Here is a 17,410-nt window from a genome sequence, read left to right on the forward strand (position 1 = left end):
GATTTATAATCCTTTGGGTATATACCCAGTAATGAGATTGCTGGGACAAATGATATTTCTGATTCTAGATCCTTGAGGAATCGCTACACTGTCTTCGACAATGGTTGAACTAATTTACACTCCCACCAACAGTGTAAAAGCGTTCTTATTTCTCCACCTCCTCTCCAGCATTTGTTGTTTCCTGACTTTTTAATGATCGCCATTCTAACAGGCATGAGATGGTATCTCACTGTGGTTTTGATTTGCATTTGTTTAATGACAACTGATGATGATATTCTTTTCATATGTTTGTTGGCTGCATAAATATCTTCTTTTGAGAAGTGTCTTTTCATATCCTTCACCCACTTTTTAATGGGGTTGTTTGTTTTCTTCTTGTAAATTTGTTTAAGTTCTTTGTAGATTCTGGATATTAGCCCTTTGTCAGTTGGATAGATTGCAAAAATTTTCTCCCATTCTGTAGGTTGACTGTTCACTCTGACGATAGTTTCTTCTGCTGTGCAGAAGCTCCTTAGTTTAATTAGATCTCATTTGCCAATTTTGTAGTTTGTTGTCATTGCTTTTGGTGTTTTAGTCATGAAGTCCTTGCCCATTCCTATGTCCTGAATGGTATTGCCTAGGTTTTCTTCTAGAGTTTTTATGGTGTTAAGCCTTGCATTTAAGTCTTTAATCCATCTTGAGGTAATTTTTGTAGAAGGTGTAAGGAAGGGGTCCAGTTTCTCTTTTCTGCATATGGCTAGCAAGTTTTCCCAACACCATTTATTAAATAGGGTATCCTTTCCCCATTGCTTGTTTGTTTCAGATTTGTCAAAGGTCAGATGTTGTAGATGTGTGGTGTTATTTCTGAGGCCTCTGTTCTGTTCATTTGGTCTATGTATCTGTTTTGATACCAGTACCATGCAGTTTTGGTTACTCTAGCCTTGTAGCATAGTTTGAAGTCAGGTAGCGTGATGCCTCCAGCTTTGTTCTTTTTGCTTACGATTGTCTTGGCTATGCGGGCTCTTTTCTGGTTCCCTACGAAGTTTAAAGTATTTTTTTTCTGCTTCTGTGAAGAAAGTCAATGGTAGCTTGATGGGGACAGCATTGAATCTATAAATTACTTTGGGCAGTATGGCCATTTTCACGATATTGATTCTTCCTCTCCATAAGCATGGGATGTTTTTCCATTTGTTTGTGTCCTCTCCTATTTCCTTGAGCAGTGGTTTATAGTTCTCCTTGAAGAGGTCCTTCACTTCCCTTGTAAGTTGTATTCCTGGGTATTTTAATCTCTTTGTAGCAATTGTGAATGGGAGTTCACTCATGATTTGGCTGTTTGTCTGTTATTGGTGTATAGGAATGCTTGTGATTTTTTCACATTGATTTTTTATCCTGAGACTTTGCTTAAATTGCTTATCAAGTTATTATTTTGTGGGTAAATACCTCCCCACATAGATATAGGTGAAAACTCGAAAGTGTCCGTTATCATGTCTATTTTACTCTGGATGATTTTGTTTTGTTATTTTCTGTTTTACAGGTTTTCTGTTTATCAGAATGGTTGGATTGATCCAGGATTAATATATTGTACTTTGGTGAGATAAAAAAAACATAAAGAAAGATTCTTGAGCATACTGCTGCAATAATAGTATAAATGAGGGATTCTATGATAATTAATACATGTAGAAGAGTCTAAAGACAGAAGGAACTTGGAAGTTCAGGAGAAAATTCTGTGGTTAAAAAGTTTGAAGGAAGATTTAATGAGGCTGGAGAATAGTTTTTGTTATAATGAAGGAGAAAGCTGAAAAAATGAGAAGCTGTAAAAAGATGATAAGATTGTTTTAATTATAACTTTTATAACTAGAGTAGTTCTGGAGGACAAAAAAAGTCCTTGTTGCTTGCAGCAGAAATGGTTGAGATGCAATAAGAGTGATTATTTATTGGAAGTGTATAAACCTTGAGTCTACTTGATTGCTGGATAGACCATGCCTATGATTATAGACATCACCCAAAAAAGAATTAGAGAAGTGCAGTGGGAAATCAAAAGAAGGTGTAGTCATGGTGGGGGATGGGCTGAGGAGAGTGGCCAGGAGTTCACAGAGCGGAAATGAAGCGTGTGGATTATTTAGCTTTTTTGTGTGGTACTGATATGAATGGGGAAATGTTAGGTAAGATAGTACTGGGAAATGTTAGGTAAGATAGTACTGGTTTAGAATGAAATAGGAAAATTCTGAGAATTTTACAGTCCCCTAGATTTTCCTCCCTATATCTACAGGAGATGAGATGCCCTGTTACATTGGAACTGACTTATGAGGAATCAGTGCTTTAAGCAGGGTGTTCTGTCCCAACTGAACTCATGGCTGGAGTTACCCCAAAAGCGGGAACAGGAGAATTTCTAAACAGAATTGCCCCAACATGTCTTGAGAAGGGGCTGGTTGGGATTCTGAAAAAAGAACCACTAAATGCCAGGGTTTTAAGTCCAAAGCATTTAGTAGGGGAGTGTTGTTACAGGGACAGCTGCAGCATATCCTTGTTGTGAACAGGGAGACAAGGGTTGTTCTACCTAGGAATATCCCAGTTGAGTGGGTCGAGTTATGAAGTTTATATGAGGGTTTAAGAAATGTGGCTCAAGGCCAGAGCTAGTGTCTTTCAGGGCTAGTGTTTTGGACCATAACTTAAATACCTTCATTGGTACCTGAAAGTGTTCATGTATCCATCTTGGGTTCGAGCCTTTAAGGAGAAACATGTAGCTGACTAGGTCACAAAGTGGTCAAGCCACTCTGCATTTCTGGGTCAGTAAAGTGGAAGATTAGGAGGAACTAGAGGACCCTGCATAGGGGGAGCCAAGATTCAACTATATAACAATCAAGAGTGTTCCATTGAAGTTTTGAAGACATAGTACAACATAGGGTACGTGGAAAGGTTTGTAAAGGAAAAGCACATTTTTTTTTTTTTCTGAGGAGAATAAATAGAGCAGTAATAGGATGTAAAATTGGGAGAGCAGAGATGAAGACAAAAACATTTATTTTACAATTATAGAAGATGTCTAGGCATTCTGTGACTATGGGATTATCTGATTTCCAATATTAAATATCTGAAGAGAAATGTTTTAAATGAGATTCTATCCTGATTGTTTAAGCCAGAATATTTGTTTCTGTGGTTGACATTCTTTTTTTCTTGGAAAATACAGCATTCATCCTACTCTATAAAATAATGCAATCTCTTGCATTATGGAAGACCTGCATTATAAGATAACAGGCCTTCATAGCAAATTCTATCAAAGGTATGTACAAAAAATGATAACAAAAACAATACCATCAACAATTGTAGGTGACAGTCGTCAGATACTGATTATATTACACATTGAAAACACTGCATAATTCTTGGAGATACTATGCATGTTAAGAAATTTTTCCACTTTTTTTATTGTACTTTAAGTTTTAGGGTACATATGCACAACGTGCAGGTTTGTTACATATATACACATGTGCCATGTTGGTGTGCTTCACCCATTAACTCATCATTTAGCATTAGGTATATCTCCTAAAGCTATCCCTCCCCCCCCGCACCCCACAACAGTCCCTGGTGTGTGATGTTCCCGTTCCTGTGTCCATGTGTTCTCATTGTTCAATTCCCACCTATGAGTCAGAACATGCAGTGTTTGCTTTTTTGTCCTTGCGATAGTTTGCTGAGAATGATGGTTTCCAGCTTCATCCATGTCCCTACAAAGGACATGAACTCATCATTTCTTATGGCTGCATAGTATTCCATGGTGTATATGTGCCACATTTTCTTAATCCAGACTATCATTGTTGGACATTTGGGTTGGCTCCAAGTCTTTGATATTGTGAATAGTGGTGCAAGGCAGGCCAACATTCAAATTCAGGAAATACAAAGAATGCCACAAAGATACTCCTCGAGAAGAGCATATCCACACTTTTTAATTGAGAAAACTGAGACCAAGATCCTTCCTATGACATACCAAAGCCCCGTAACCTATAAAACCATCATTTTACTCTACCATCTTCTCAACTTCCCTCAAGTTTCACTGCTTGGGCCTTTTTTTTTTTCTTTTTGACAGATGTCTCATATGTTTCTTTCTGGTGTGTGGATTTAGTGGTTCACCTTTCAGGACCTATCTCAATATCTTCTGTCTGGGCTACTCTTAAAAAAATAGCATAGACTGGTTGGTTTATAAACAACAGAAATTTATTTCTCACAGTTCTGTAGGCTGGAAAGTCCTAGATCAAGGTGCCAGGAGATTCGGTGTCTGGTGAAACTCACTCTCTTGCACAAAAAAAATCTCATTGGAGAAGAGGAGAGGGGAATCTCTTTGGCCTCTTTCATAAGGGGCACTAATCTTGTTCACAAGGGCTCTGCCCCAATGACCTAATCATCTCCCGAAGATGGGGGAGAAAAGACCTATGTCTTATTAGAAGATCCAAACTTTCTTTTATTTGGTTGCACTAAGAACAAGTGGTATTATTCCTTTGCCTGTACCTGAAAGTGGAGATGGAGATTCTACTTTCTTATTTTTTTTCTTACATGGAGATTATCTATGCTTACAAGACTGGCAATCTTTCATAAATTGAAAAAAATGTCATTTCTGATTTCATTCACATAATACTGTGTGTATATTAGTGTCAATTTTTTTATTACTTTAATCAATAGCTTTGATTCCCGTTTTGAAAGCAGCAGTAGTTTAGGCAAATTGACAAGTATTTAATACATTTAATAACTCTCTTCAAATGTTGGTTGTGGTTGATCAATATAATTATCTACTTTAAACATATTTGTATACCAACTCAAATGGAATACCATAACAAAAGCAAAAGGCCCACAGATCAGATTATAAAGGAGTGAAGAGGAAGAATTCTGATAAACAAAATGACATTGTAAATGGAGCATCCATATTCATTATTCCTAGGAGAAACTAGCCTTTGAATGACAAAATGGTAAGTACAAACTTTCCGGGACAAAATGTCATAAAAAAGCCACTTGGTATTGTCAGAAGCAGTTATTATTATTGATGACTTGCCATCTGTCAGCAATATCAATGTATTTGATTAAATTTACATTGGTATAATGAATTGCTGCCCTTAAACCGTGGCTTTTCTAGCATAAGTTACGAGGTAGCAATAAAGACATAGCAAAATAAAAGTAAAATTACAGCTACACAGATAAAATATAGAATCAACAGACTGTCAGAAACATATTAAATGACCTTAAAAAATTCAGATGAAGTAAAATCATCCTGACACATAATAGGATATTTGAAAACAGAAATAGTTCATTGTATTATCAACAATATAAGGTAAGAAACATATTCCCAAATGCCTAAAGCATCATAATATATTTTCTTCTAAAGTAAGGCCTGGGGATACCAACTCAGGTGCAGTTTTATTGAAATTTTCACAGGAAATACTGTAAATTGAGATAGACGCTAGTCAAGCTAATGAAAACAAAATGGCTAAAACCTTTCATGGATCAAGAAAGTGACTGAAAGGCCATTTCATGATAGAAATATATAAAAATAATCATGTTGTTTAGCAACAGGTTATCAGATTTCTTTCAAAGAGGAAAATGGTCTGCTTCAGAAAAACTTGCAACCATGTGCATGATTTTATTTTAACCCTTTAAATCACTTAAAATCTGAAACTTAAATAACAATAGATGTCCACTTAGCAAGTTAGCATGGACCTGTGCTAGAAAATAGTTTCTGTTTTCTCTTAAAAATGAGAGGATGTAAGCATACCATTTCCCTTCTTGAGAACCATGAGACTGGAATTGCTGATTGGTTTGTGTAGAGGACAGAGAAAGGGATTGGAAGGGAAGGGAGGTGATTTATGAGACGTGTTATTACTATTTTCTTGGTATTTTTAAAACAACTTAATTTACAAATAGTAATTGTGTCTATTTATGGGATACAAGGTGCTGTTTTGATATATGTAAATATTGCAGAAAGATGATTGTTTTAGTGACAGGATTCTATCCACCTCACACTCTGAATATATTTCTGAGAGTTGTCCATCCCTTCCTCCCAGCTCTTGGTCTTAGTTTATATAAATAGAGAAAAATAAGAAGGAAAAAATAGGAGGAAAGGAATGACCAAGACTATTTATATTTAATGTGATCACAAGTGTCGTTTGGATGGCCTTAGCTTCCATTTCTTCATATATAAGATTAAAAAATATGAAAATAATAATAATAGTGATATATGCCTACTTGGATTTTATAAGAATTCAATAAATAATTAATGTAAAATGTATTTGTAATTTTTAAGTGCTATTTAAGCATCAGATTTCAAGTTATTAAATGTGTTAACATGGAATTTTGCACATTACACACTTTTCTAAGGCAGATCATTTTCTTCTCAAGATGTGTAATATTCTATTTCTAAGCAATATCATTTTTATATATTTCTATCATTATGGTGAAAAATATGAAAGTAAATTTTCTTCGATAAGCAATATTTTTAAAAATCCTGTGTGAATTATCTCAGACATCATATATGAATTGTGCCATAAGTTGTGCAAAATTGATTCTTCCAAACAACAGTTATTTCTAGTAACCTTTTAAATTTTTTTTTATCATGCTGTCATTAGTGAGAGGTCCTTAGTCCCTAACTGTTCCAATTCATTAAATTGCTTTAAGCTAGAATACAAAGCCAGTGCCAAAATTTGAGCTATTTCCTTTGTCAAGAGTGAATTTGTCTTTAGTTTGATTGTAATTCCCAGAGAAAGAATATTAGCTAAAGCAGATTCAATTAAAAGAGAATTTAAATATTGATTAAAGCAGTGATTCCTGTTCTTACATAAACCATTCTAACTTTACGTAACATATTACACAGAGTCAAAATGATATTTAAATAGAACAATTTCAGAAAATTGTGAAGATGTAAATATTCATTACTCAGATGTCCACTATTACTTCACTAGTTGTTTCCTTGTAATATGCTAAAAAATATAAAAGTGTATTTTGAAATACTGTGATAAATATCATACAGATGGTTATTGTAGTACTATATCGTTTGCTTTTAAAATTATCTTGTAGGTGTTATGCAGTTATTTTTCTACTATAATAGGTTAAGAGGAAAGAACAGAGAAAAACTTAACTTTAAATAATGCAAAAAGTTAAAATGATACACAAATGATGTCATAATATAATATCTATACAAAAATCACAGTTGTTCAAATTGAGAAAATTATTGAACATTACATAAAACATGTAAAGGAATGCTAAACTTATCAAAGACCAGACAAAAAATAATCTAAAACAGAACAAAAAACAAAAAATCCCCTGTGTTCAAAATAGCATCATAAATATAGTATAGAACAATGGTTTGCAAAGTGTGACTTGTATACCTAATCTGGATCACCGCTTATTTTCTTATCAACCATGAGTTAAGAATTTTTTAATGTTTAAAAATTATGATATTTTATGACTCATGAGAATTATATTAAATGAAATTCGAATTTCAGTGTTTATAAATACACTTTATTAGAACACAGCTAGGCTTATTCATTTATGTAATATTTATGGCTATTTTAATGATAAAATGGCAGAGTTAAGTTGACGCCACAGAGACTTTATAAACTGTAATATGTAAACTATTTACTGTCTGGCCTTTTATGAAAAAGTTGCTGACTGCTGGTGCAAAAGATACGTACATGAGCTTTAGAGTTAGAATATCTCCATTTAAATTCTCATAAGCAGTTTGCCATTGGACAAACCACTAAACAAGTCTGTGCCTGTTTATATTTTCTGAGGATGAGGAAAAACACACAACACTGGGTAGAAAAAAATATATATTGTTTCTGTTGTCACCATTGTCATTGTTGCTGTTGTTCAAATTTGGGACTCTATAACCGATCTCAGCCAGACTCTATCCGGATTATATTTTATTGCATTGTGAAATAAATTTTAGTATAAAAGAAAATGGAGAGTAAAGGATAATAATTCCCCTTTATTCAATATCTTTATCAATATCAATGCCACATGGTACCCAAGTATTATACACATGCATCTTATCTCGCTGTCAAAGATAGAATCTTTAATGGCATATACAGTTTGGGCCCTAGTATGTTCTGGTATATACAGTTTGGCTCAGCCCTTTAGGGGATGGATGGGAAAGTGGAGACACAGAAAAGTTTCATCAGTATCTTATAATCAAATTGTACCTTATACATACATACAATTATTATTTGCCAATTAAAAATAAAATAAAACTTAAAAATGTCTGTCTAGGACCATCTTGGAGCATCTTCCTTCATGCATGGTCAGATGGAGCTGACCCATTTTATTACTTTGTTCAGGACAGGAATGTGGGTCTTTGATGGCATTCAATCCCAATTTTCTTTTGTCTAATTTGGAACACAAAGGTGGAAGTTTCTCCTTATACCTCTCCTTATTTGTATTCAGATATATTTATATGAAATGCACATATATGTACACACATTACGTTAAAAATATAGAGCCTTTAATCAGAGGATACAAAGTAGAAGATATGCAGAAATAACAAGTTTAGAGATCTAATGCACAATGTGAGGACCATAGCTAATAAAATTGTACTATACTTGGAATTCATGATACATGAGTAGATTTTGGCTGCTCTTGCCGCAAAAACAAAAAACATGGATAAGTATTTGAAATGATGTTTATGTTCATATGCTTCAATACAGTAACCTTTTCACTATTTATCTGTATCCTATAACATCATGTAGTATGCCTTAAATATACACAATCAATTTTTTTTTTTTTTTTAAAGAGTGTACAGGCGGGGAGTGGTGGCTCACACCTGTAATCCTAGCACTCTGGGAGGCCAAGGTGGGCAGATCACCTGACGTCAGGAGTTTGAGACCAGCATCACAAACATGGTGAAACCCCATATCTACTAAAAATATGAAAATTAGCCTGGTGTGGTAGTTCATGCCTGCGGTCCCAGCTACTTGGGAGACTGAGGCAGGAGAACCGTTTGAACCCGGGAGGCAGAGGTTGCAGGGAGCCAAGATGATGCCACTGCACTCCAGCCTGGGAGACAGAGTGAGACTGTTTCAGAAAATAAATAAATAAATAAATAAGTAAATAAATAAATAAATAAATGTAATGATAAATAAATACCAGATAAAGTGGCGGGAGGTGTCATGCTTCCAGGTAGGGACTTTATCCTTTGATATACCATAATAATAATATTAAATTGAATTCCATAAATTGAAATTTATTGGGTTTTACATTTGGTCAACATGTAATTTATAAAATTTACTTCAGTTGTTCAATTGTTTAAGAGCTGGCGTGGGCTGAAATGTGTACCCAAATATTTATATGTTGAAGACCCAGCCCCCAGTGTCTTAGAGAGAACTGTATCTCTGTACTTGGACATACTTATTTAAAGAAATAAATCTGTTAAAATGAGGTCTTTAGGGTTGGCCCTAATCTCATATAATCAGTGTCTTATCAGAAGTAGAGATTATGACACAGACAACAGACGCAGAGGAAAGGCCAAGTGAAGACAAAGGGAGAAAATGACCTTCTATAAACCAAGAAGAGAGGCCTCAGTATGAAACCAAACCTGCTGCCATCTTGACTTTGGACTTCTGGCCTCCCTAATTACGATGAAATAAACTTCTCTTGTTTATGTCATCCAGTCTATAGCATTTGGTTACAGCAGCACCAGCAAACTAATCATACAAGAGCTATATGTACAAGGTAATTATAAGTAGTCTTTTTTTTGTACTTAAGAACATTATAATAAAAAGGATTAAATTTTTTGATGGCTCACAGCAATTATATATTGAATATATTTCTCAAAAGAGACAAATTTTTTTAGAGATTTGAAATACCTGGCATATGAGCTTCTAATTCCTTAACCATGCCAGTTTTTCCAGCTAGGCCCAAATATAATTTTAAAATTCTTCTTAAAACTACCAATTGATCTGAGTTGATACAAGTCAGAAAAACCTTTTTTAGAGAATTTATGGATAAGAGGATGTGGTATTTTAAACTATTCAAAATTTAAATTGCTGAATAATGGGTACTTGGTATTCCTTAACATATTTTTATTTCTATATGTCAATAACAATTTTCAAGTAAAAACATTAAATATTAAATATTTTATTTAAAATATAATTATTAAAAATTTGCATTAAAATGATTAATTGAATCAATTTATTTAGCTTTAACTTTCTTTTATTATTTGTTATATAATTATCTTTTTTGTATTTATTGTTTAATCTTTCTGTGGGCTAAGTTATGACATGTATATAATTATCAAGAACTGCAAAAGTTGTATATTTTTACTCCACTTGCAAGCTGAGAAGTTAGTCTCTCACTGTCTTAAGAATATTCACAAGAGACCTGAGATTCCTGGTAAAGTATACTTTATCACTCATAGCATTAATAATAACCAGTTCTTCGAAGTCTTAGTTCTACAGGGTGCTGAGACCAGAGCCAGATGATGTTAACACACTCAGTGGGATGCATAACAGAAGAAAAATCCAGAGCCTAGAAAATCCAAATCTTGTAAAATGTACAATAAGCATCCCTGCCCTTGTTTCAGAAAGAGACATTATCTTTATGATATTTCACAAAAAGCATCTGTGATGCTTTGTTTCAGAGGAAAGCACTACGACTGGCTGTTTGCTTTACAAATATCCTTGAAAAGATTGTCTGGAACAGATGCCAGCCTGTGTCTCTGCCTATAAGACCTGCAATAATGTCTACCCCTCTTTTTTAATACTATCTTGACTTCAGGCAAATTTTCCCATTAGTACACCATTCCTTTGGTCACTGTAATTAAATTGAGTGACAGAGGAAGGGGCAAAATATATTCACATTGTCTCATTCAACACTTGATTAGGACTACTGCCAACAGTTATCCAACCCACCAGATGGATCCAACCTGCAGTAATGACCTCAAGCTTACCCCTTCTGATCCCCCATTCCTACTCCTGAACCTACCCAGCTGAACAAATCCTCCACCACCATAAACAGTTAGGATATACTATAGAAAACCAAATAGCTTCTCATTATGACTCTGTTCTTACCTTTCCTTTTGTCTTGAGACATTAGTCTTGGCATAGCAGGACACCTTAGCAATTGCACAGCCTCAGTTGACCCACAAAAAAAAGATATCTCTTTCCCAGAACATGTCTGGCTAGTGAGAAATTCTATTTTTCCAGAGCACACCTGGCCAGTGAGTTAAGGTTAGCCTGAATGCCTCCTAGGGCCAAGATAATGCTAAATGCATATTTCAGCTAAAGTGAGAGACAAGTTTAATACCACCTTTCCTAACTAAATACCATTTATTATTTGTAGTTTTTGTTGTGGAGGCCTTTCACCTCCTTGGTTAGGTATATTCCTAAGTATGCTTTATTATTATTATTATTATTATTATTATTATTATTATTATTATTTACAGCTATTGTGAAAGGAGTTTTTTATTTGATTCTCAGCTTGCCCTCTGTTGGTGTATAGCAGAGCTACTGATTTGTGTACATTAATTTTGTATCCTGAAACTTTGCTGAATTTATTGATCAGTTCTAGGAGCTTTTTGGAAGAGCCTTTAGGGTTTTCTAGGGAGGCGATCATATCATCAACAAAGAGCGACAGTTTGACTTCCTCTTTACCAATTTGGATGTCCTTTATTTCTTTCTCTTGTCTGATTGCTCTGGTTAGGACTTCCAGTACTAAGTGGAATAGAAGTGGTGAGAGTTGGCATCCTTGTCTTGTTCCAGTTCTCAAAGGGAATGCTTTTCACTTTTCCCCATTCAGTATTATGTTGGCTGTGGGTTTGTCATAGATGGCTTTTATTACATTAAAGTATGTCCCTTGTACGCAATTTTGCTTAGGGTTTTAATCATTAATGGATGCTGGCTTTGCCAAATGCTTTGTCTGTCTCTATTGAGATGATCTTGTGATTTTCGTTTTAATGGCATATCACATTTATTAACTCACATGTTAAACCATCCCTGCATCCTTGGAATGAAACACACTTGCTCATGGTGATTATCTTTTTGATATGATGTTGGATACGGTTAGCTACTATTTTGTTAAGGGTTTTTGCATCTATGTTCACCAGGGATATTGGTCTGTAGTTTTCTTTTTTGGTTATGTCTCTTCCTGGTTTTGGTATTAGGATGATACTGGCTTCATAGAATGATTTAGGGAGGATGCCCTCTTTCTCTATGTTGTGGAATAGTGTCAATAGGATTGGTACCAATTCTTCTTTGAATATCTGGTAGAATTCAGCTGTGAATCCTTCTGGTCCTGAACTTTTTTTGGTTGGTAATTTTTTTATTGCCATTTCAATCTTGCTTCTTGTTATTGGTCTGTTCAGGGAAAAGGAATCATTATACAAAAAAGATACTTGCACACACGTGTTTATAGCAGCACAATTCACAATTGCAAAAACATGGAACCAGCCCAAATGCCCAACAATTGATGAGTGGACAAAGAAATTGTGGTATACATATATATATTCCATCATATATATATGATGGAATACTACTCAGCCATAAAAAGGAACAAAATCATGTCATTCACTGCAGCCTGTATGAAACTGGAGACTATTATTCTAAGAGAAGTAACTCAGGAATAGAAAACCAAACATCGTATGTTCTCACTTATAAGTGGGAGCCAAGCTATGAGAATGCAAAGGCGTAAGAATGACACAGTGGACTTTGGGGACTTGGGGGAAAGGGTGGGAGGAGGGTGAGGGACAAAAGCCTACAAATTGGGTCCACTGTATACCACTTGGGTGATGGGTTCACCAAAATCTCACAAATAACCACTAAAGAAGTCACTCATGTAACCAAATACCAACTGTTTGCCAAAAACCTGTGGAAATAAACATTTTAAAATGTCATTTATCATAAAGATAGCAGCCCACACTGTGCACATAAATAAGCCAGTTATTCCTTCAGAAATCTCCAGGCACTTCTTCATTTTGGAGAGCCTTTCCAGTCATTTGAGAGCTACGTGATCTATTAATGGTGTTTCCTTCAACATCTGAAGTTCTCTTATGACTACACTTGAGATATAAGTCACCATATTTTAAGAAGAAAAGAAAATTAATGCTTGGTTCTACACAAAAAGTACAGTTCAGGATACACATGGTACCTCTGAAAAAAAAAGTATTTACAATTATTGAAACACACAAGTGGGGCGTAAATAAGTTGGGCTATCACAGCTTGACAGTCCTCCTGGACAACTGGTAGAGTTGAACTGGGTTCCCAGTTGAGTCTGAATAATTGAGTGTAGTCCTTGTTTTGGAGGGATTGCTGAGAGCAGTCAATCCAATCTGTCCTGTTTTTATTCGCCACTTGTTGGGTGTAATTTGTTTTTTCCACTAAAATATTGCTAAAGGTGTTGACAAGTTTTTGTAGTAGAAGATGTAGGAGCTAGAGCCATCTTTGGCAGTTACATAAAGACTTCTTGGTATGGTTAAGGGGAATGGCCATTAAATCATAGTCAGAATTAGAATTGTCTTGTGAAGAATGGCAGACCCAGCAAACAGTTAAAGGGTTTGCAATTGTTTTAGAGTGCCCCACTGGGGTGTATTTCTTCATGATGAAATCTCCCAAGGCTCTTCTAAATAATAAAGATAATATCATTGTTTCCCTGTATCTTCCAGAATCTGAGGCTTCCTCTCCCCCAAACTCCAGGAATGCTACTCGTCTTTCACTTCTAAAAGTATTGATGGGTCTTATTCTATTAGTTGTACCTTACTTTTTCTCCATTCATCGCTACCTTCACCCAGACTTTTAATCCAGGGAGGTAGGTGCAAATGAGATGAAGGCATTTTTATAAGATGTACAGAGAAATATTAGATCTTACCTTGGCTCACATGAAACACTGTAGGGGAAATCGGCAAGCAGTGTACTCAACCAAGCAATCATTAAGATCTAGGACTATGTCAATCAAACAAGTAATCCAAGTGGCCAATGCAGACTTAGGTTTTAATTTCTGAGTCCTTCTTTTTGGCTGCGCTATTACCTGGAGAGTGTTCCAACTAGACCTACATCAGATTGCTACTGAGGTTCATTCTCAGCAGACTATCGCAAGGACAAAAAACTAAACACTGCATGTTCTCACTCATAGGTGGGAATTGAACAATGAGAACACTTGGACACAGGAAGGGGAACATCATACACCGGGGACTGTTGTGGGGTGGGGGGAGGGGGAAGGGATAGCATTAGGAGATATACCTAATGTAAATGACGAGTTAATGGGTGCAGCACACCAACATAGCACATGTATACATACGTAACAAACCTGCATGTTGTGCACATGTACCCTAGGACTTAAAGTATAATAATTTAAAAAAAGCATCATGTCCAGGAATGGTCAGAGTAGAATTATGAATTTTTAAAGTGAGTCTACAGAAAAACTATCCTTTTTACCTTGATCATTACCCGAGAAGTGGACTCAAGGGGATTATACTTTCTTGGGGGCAGCCATACTCAATGGCCAAACTGCCTTACTAACATGTATAAACTACAAAGAGGAGAGTGAGCTAGAGTTGTTAATTTTTACAGGAAATCTTTGAGGTAGCAATTCCAATGCTAAACAATATCAGATGTCTGTGAATGATAAGGAATAGTAAAGGTCCATTGAATAGCTTGACTATTAATCTATTGTTCAGCGCTTTTACTCACTATTATCAGACACAAATGGTCTGAAAGGCCAAACAATCACAGATTAGTTTGAAGCACCACAGGGATGTGGCTGTAGTCAGCTGATCAAATTGGAGCTTGTTACATCTTATCCAGAAAAAGTGTCAACAGAGTTATCAAAGCAAAAATTGCAATGGACACAATTAAACAGGTAAAGATACTTTATTCAAAGTTATTGCAATAGTGGGAAGAGGCACAGAATAGTTTGAATCAGCTCCAATGAAGCAAAAGGCAAGAGTTTTTGAAAGCTGGAGTTGGGAGATCCTAGGCTGTTTGTGTTTGCCAATTGGTCTCACCCAAAGGAAAAACAAACTTTGTCTTTTATTCATGTTAGGAGGTAGTTTTTCACTTGGAGCAAGATGCCTGTGGAAACTAGGCTCACACCTTCTCAAAGAGACTGGGAGATAGGGATCTATTTTCTTAATGGTTATATTTCAAATGACTGGTTCCTAAGTCTTTGAGAAAGACAGTCCTGCATTGTAAAACTGGCAAGAGACATAAAAAAATTATATCTCAAAGGGACAGAGAACTAATTATAATGAGAAGTTTCTAAAGTAAATAATCTGAGAAAAGGATGGGGAAGGGTGTCTATTATTAAAGCATTTGGATTTAGTAAGGACCAGAATGACAGGGATGTCAAGACAGGCATCTTGACTGTAAGGTGTCAAGCTAAACTGACCAAGGTGTCAGCTAAACTTTAAGCTAAACTGCTTAAAGTTTAGCTGACACCTTGGTCAAGGCCTAAGGCCTTTGAGTAGCTACAGAATGGGTTAGTGGTCTGATGTACTTAGTCTATCAGGAAGGGCCCGGAGTTGTGCCTATGCAATGTGCCCTCCTTCAAAGTGATATCAATGACTCAACTATTAGCAAGAGTCATAAGTTTGGCAACGCAGTGGTATCCTCTGAAAAATGAGTTTATTTTTCTTTTGTGTCCAGTCTATGATGCTGAAATATGTTTCCACAACTGGTATGATGACATAGGCAGCAATAGTGGCAACCTGAATGGTATGGCCTCATGAGCAACTTGATTCTGTTGGATCCAATCAGTGAATACAGCCTTACTGTGGACCTCTACATGAGTGGTATAGACAGTTCTATCAGCACCATGATTTATTTCAATCCATGGCCCCAAAAGAATTGCTTTATTCTGCCAGTCAGTAATTTTCCAAGTAGATCAAATAGCTAAGCCAGTACCAATAGTCCAAGAGTCAATAAAAATTAAAGAAAGGTTCATTGATATGACTATTGGATTGTTCTATGAGAAAAACCTTGAGTTATTCCCACTGAGTAGAACAAGCATGTCCATTGTCAGTACTGAATAGCTTGCATTAGGTTGAACTGCAGCAGTCTTGTAGACACCACTGAGTTTCATCTTAGCTGAATATCAACCAAATGATCTAGGCATTTAGAGGAACTGCTGAACTGAGAGCCTCGCTGAGCCAGTATCTTTGTTTATTTAGTGGGTGGAATAGGAAATAAAGTTTGCTCCAGAGTGAGAGCTGATTATATATTTTTTAATATAATGACAAGGTGCTGCCAGGGCCAGGCTGACTATATTCTAATTTACCATTTCCATTTGACAATTGTATCTTGTTAGTCAGTCTAAGTCGACCTACTGCATAGAATGTCAGGCTAGCGATTCACAAGTCTCCATGTATCAGGCATAAAGTTTCAACTAAAGCCTAGTAGCAAGCTAATAGTCACATTTTAAATGGGTTTAGCTGGTATCTGGGTCTGGTAGGAAACAAGCCCAAAACCCTAAGAGGCTCCACTGGGTGAAGACTGCCTCCCTTTTCCAGAAGCTCCAGGCAAACCATCAATCTCAGAGGCTGGTAGTTTTAAGGGGCTATTGGAGCTATCAGAACCAAAGTTACAGAGTATACTACAGCTTACTGGACAGCTTCTATTGGAGCCTATTGGTTTGTTCACCACCCAGTGGATGCTGGTTTGAATGTTAGCTGACAGAAAGGAGCAAGTAGACTGTCCAAGTGAGGGACATGATGTTTTCAATATTGCAAGAGTCCAATAAGATGCTTTACCTTGTAGTGGTTGTAGCAGAAGAGATAGCAATTTTTCCTGTACTTAAGATATATTGCGTATAATGAATATGACCACATGGTTCCGATAAATTATTTTTGGCTCCTTGTTCCTGCTTTTTGTTGGGATTTATCAGCTACTCTTGCTGGCAGACGTTGGATAGCACTGTTGTCATGGCTGCTGAGACTCATGATTCTGACTTACCAATCAACAGGATATTGTTGATACAGTAAAGCAGGATATTTCTATGCAGTAAAAATTTTGAGTGTCTAAATGTAGAGCCACTTGCACTGAATTTTTACCTATCAACTGATGGCAATGGCAGGACAGTTTGTTACACTAACACTTCCTCTACATTTAGCTCTTTTTGATGAGGAGAATCTCCTTTGACACTTGTGGCATTGGGAAACAAAAACATAGAGCATGTCAATTTCTTGGATATATTCAGTTGCAGAAGAATCAACCTAAAGTGCTCCACCTATAAGATTATATAATTTTCCTTTATACACTGCAAACTTTACTCAATACATATAGTTGAAATTAGGTGCTTCGTCCTCCCATGGTTTAGGATGATGACTAGGGTGTCTATATCCAACACAGTCATAACAATTTGAGTCCTTCCCTCTCCTGAAGTTACCCAGCATACTTGAGCAGATGTACATGGCCATTGGTCTCGTCTGGGGACAGGGCAACTACTGCTCAACTCCAGTCATCTTTTTCTCCCCACAATC

The 17,410-nt window shown here is 36.0% G+C and overlaps 1 long non-coding RNA gene across 1 annotated transcript in view; it reads left to right on the forward strand.

Annotated features, from left to right (window-relative positions):
* The first annotated feature begins 9,630 nt into the window (after window positions 1-9,630).
* The window catches only part of LOC129047962 (uncharacterized), a 111,378-nt gene continuing 103,598 nt past the window's right edge, over window positions 9,631-17,410 (forward strand). The window contains exon 1 of the long non-coding RNA XR_008509901.2: window positions 9,631-9,675. This is a non-coding gene — a long non-coding RNA (uncharacterized LOC129047962). The remainder of the gene's footprint in view (window positions 9,676-17,410) is intronic.

The sequence above is a fragment of the Pongo abelii genome, chromosome 13 (assembly GCF_028885655.2).
Source record: "Pongo abelii isolate AG06213 chromosome 13, NHGRI_mPonAbe1-v2.0_pri, whole genome shotgun sequence".
In the NCBI taxonomy this organism is placed as follows: domain Eukaryota; kingdom Metazoa; phylum Chordata; class Mammalia; order Primates; family Hominidae; genus Pongo; species Pongo abelii.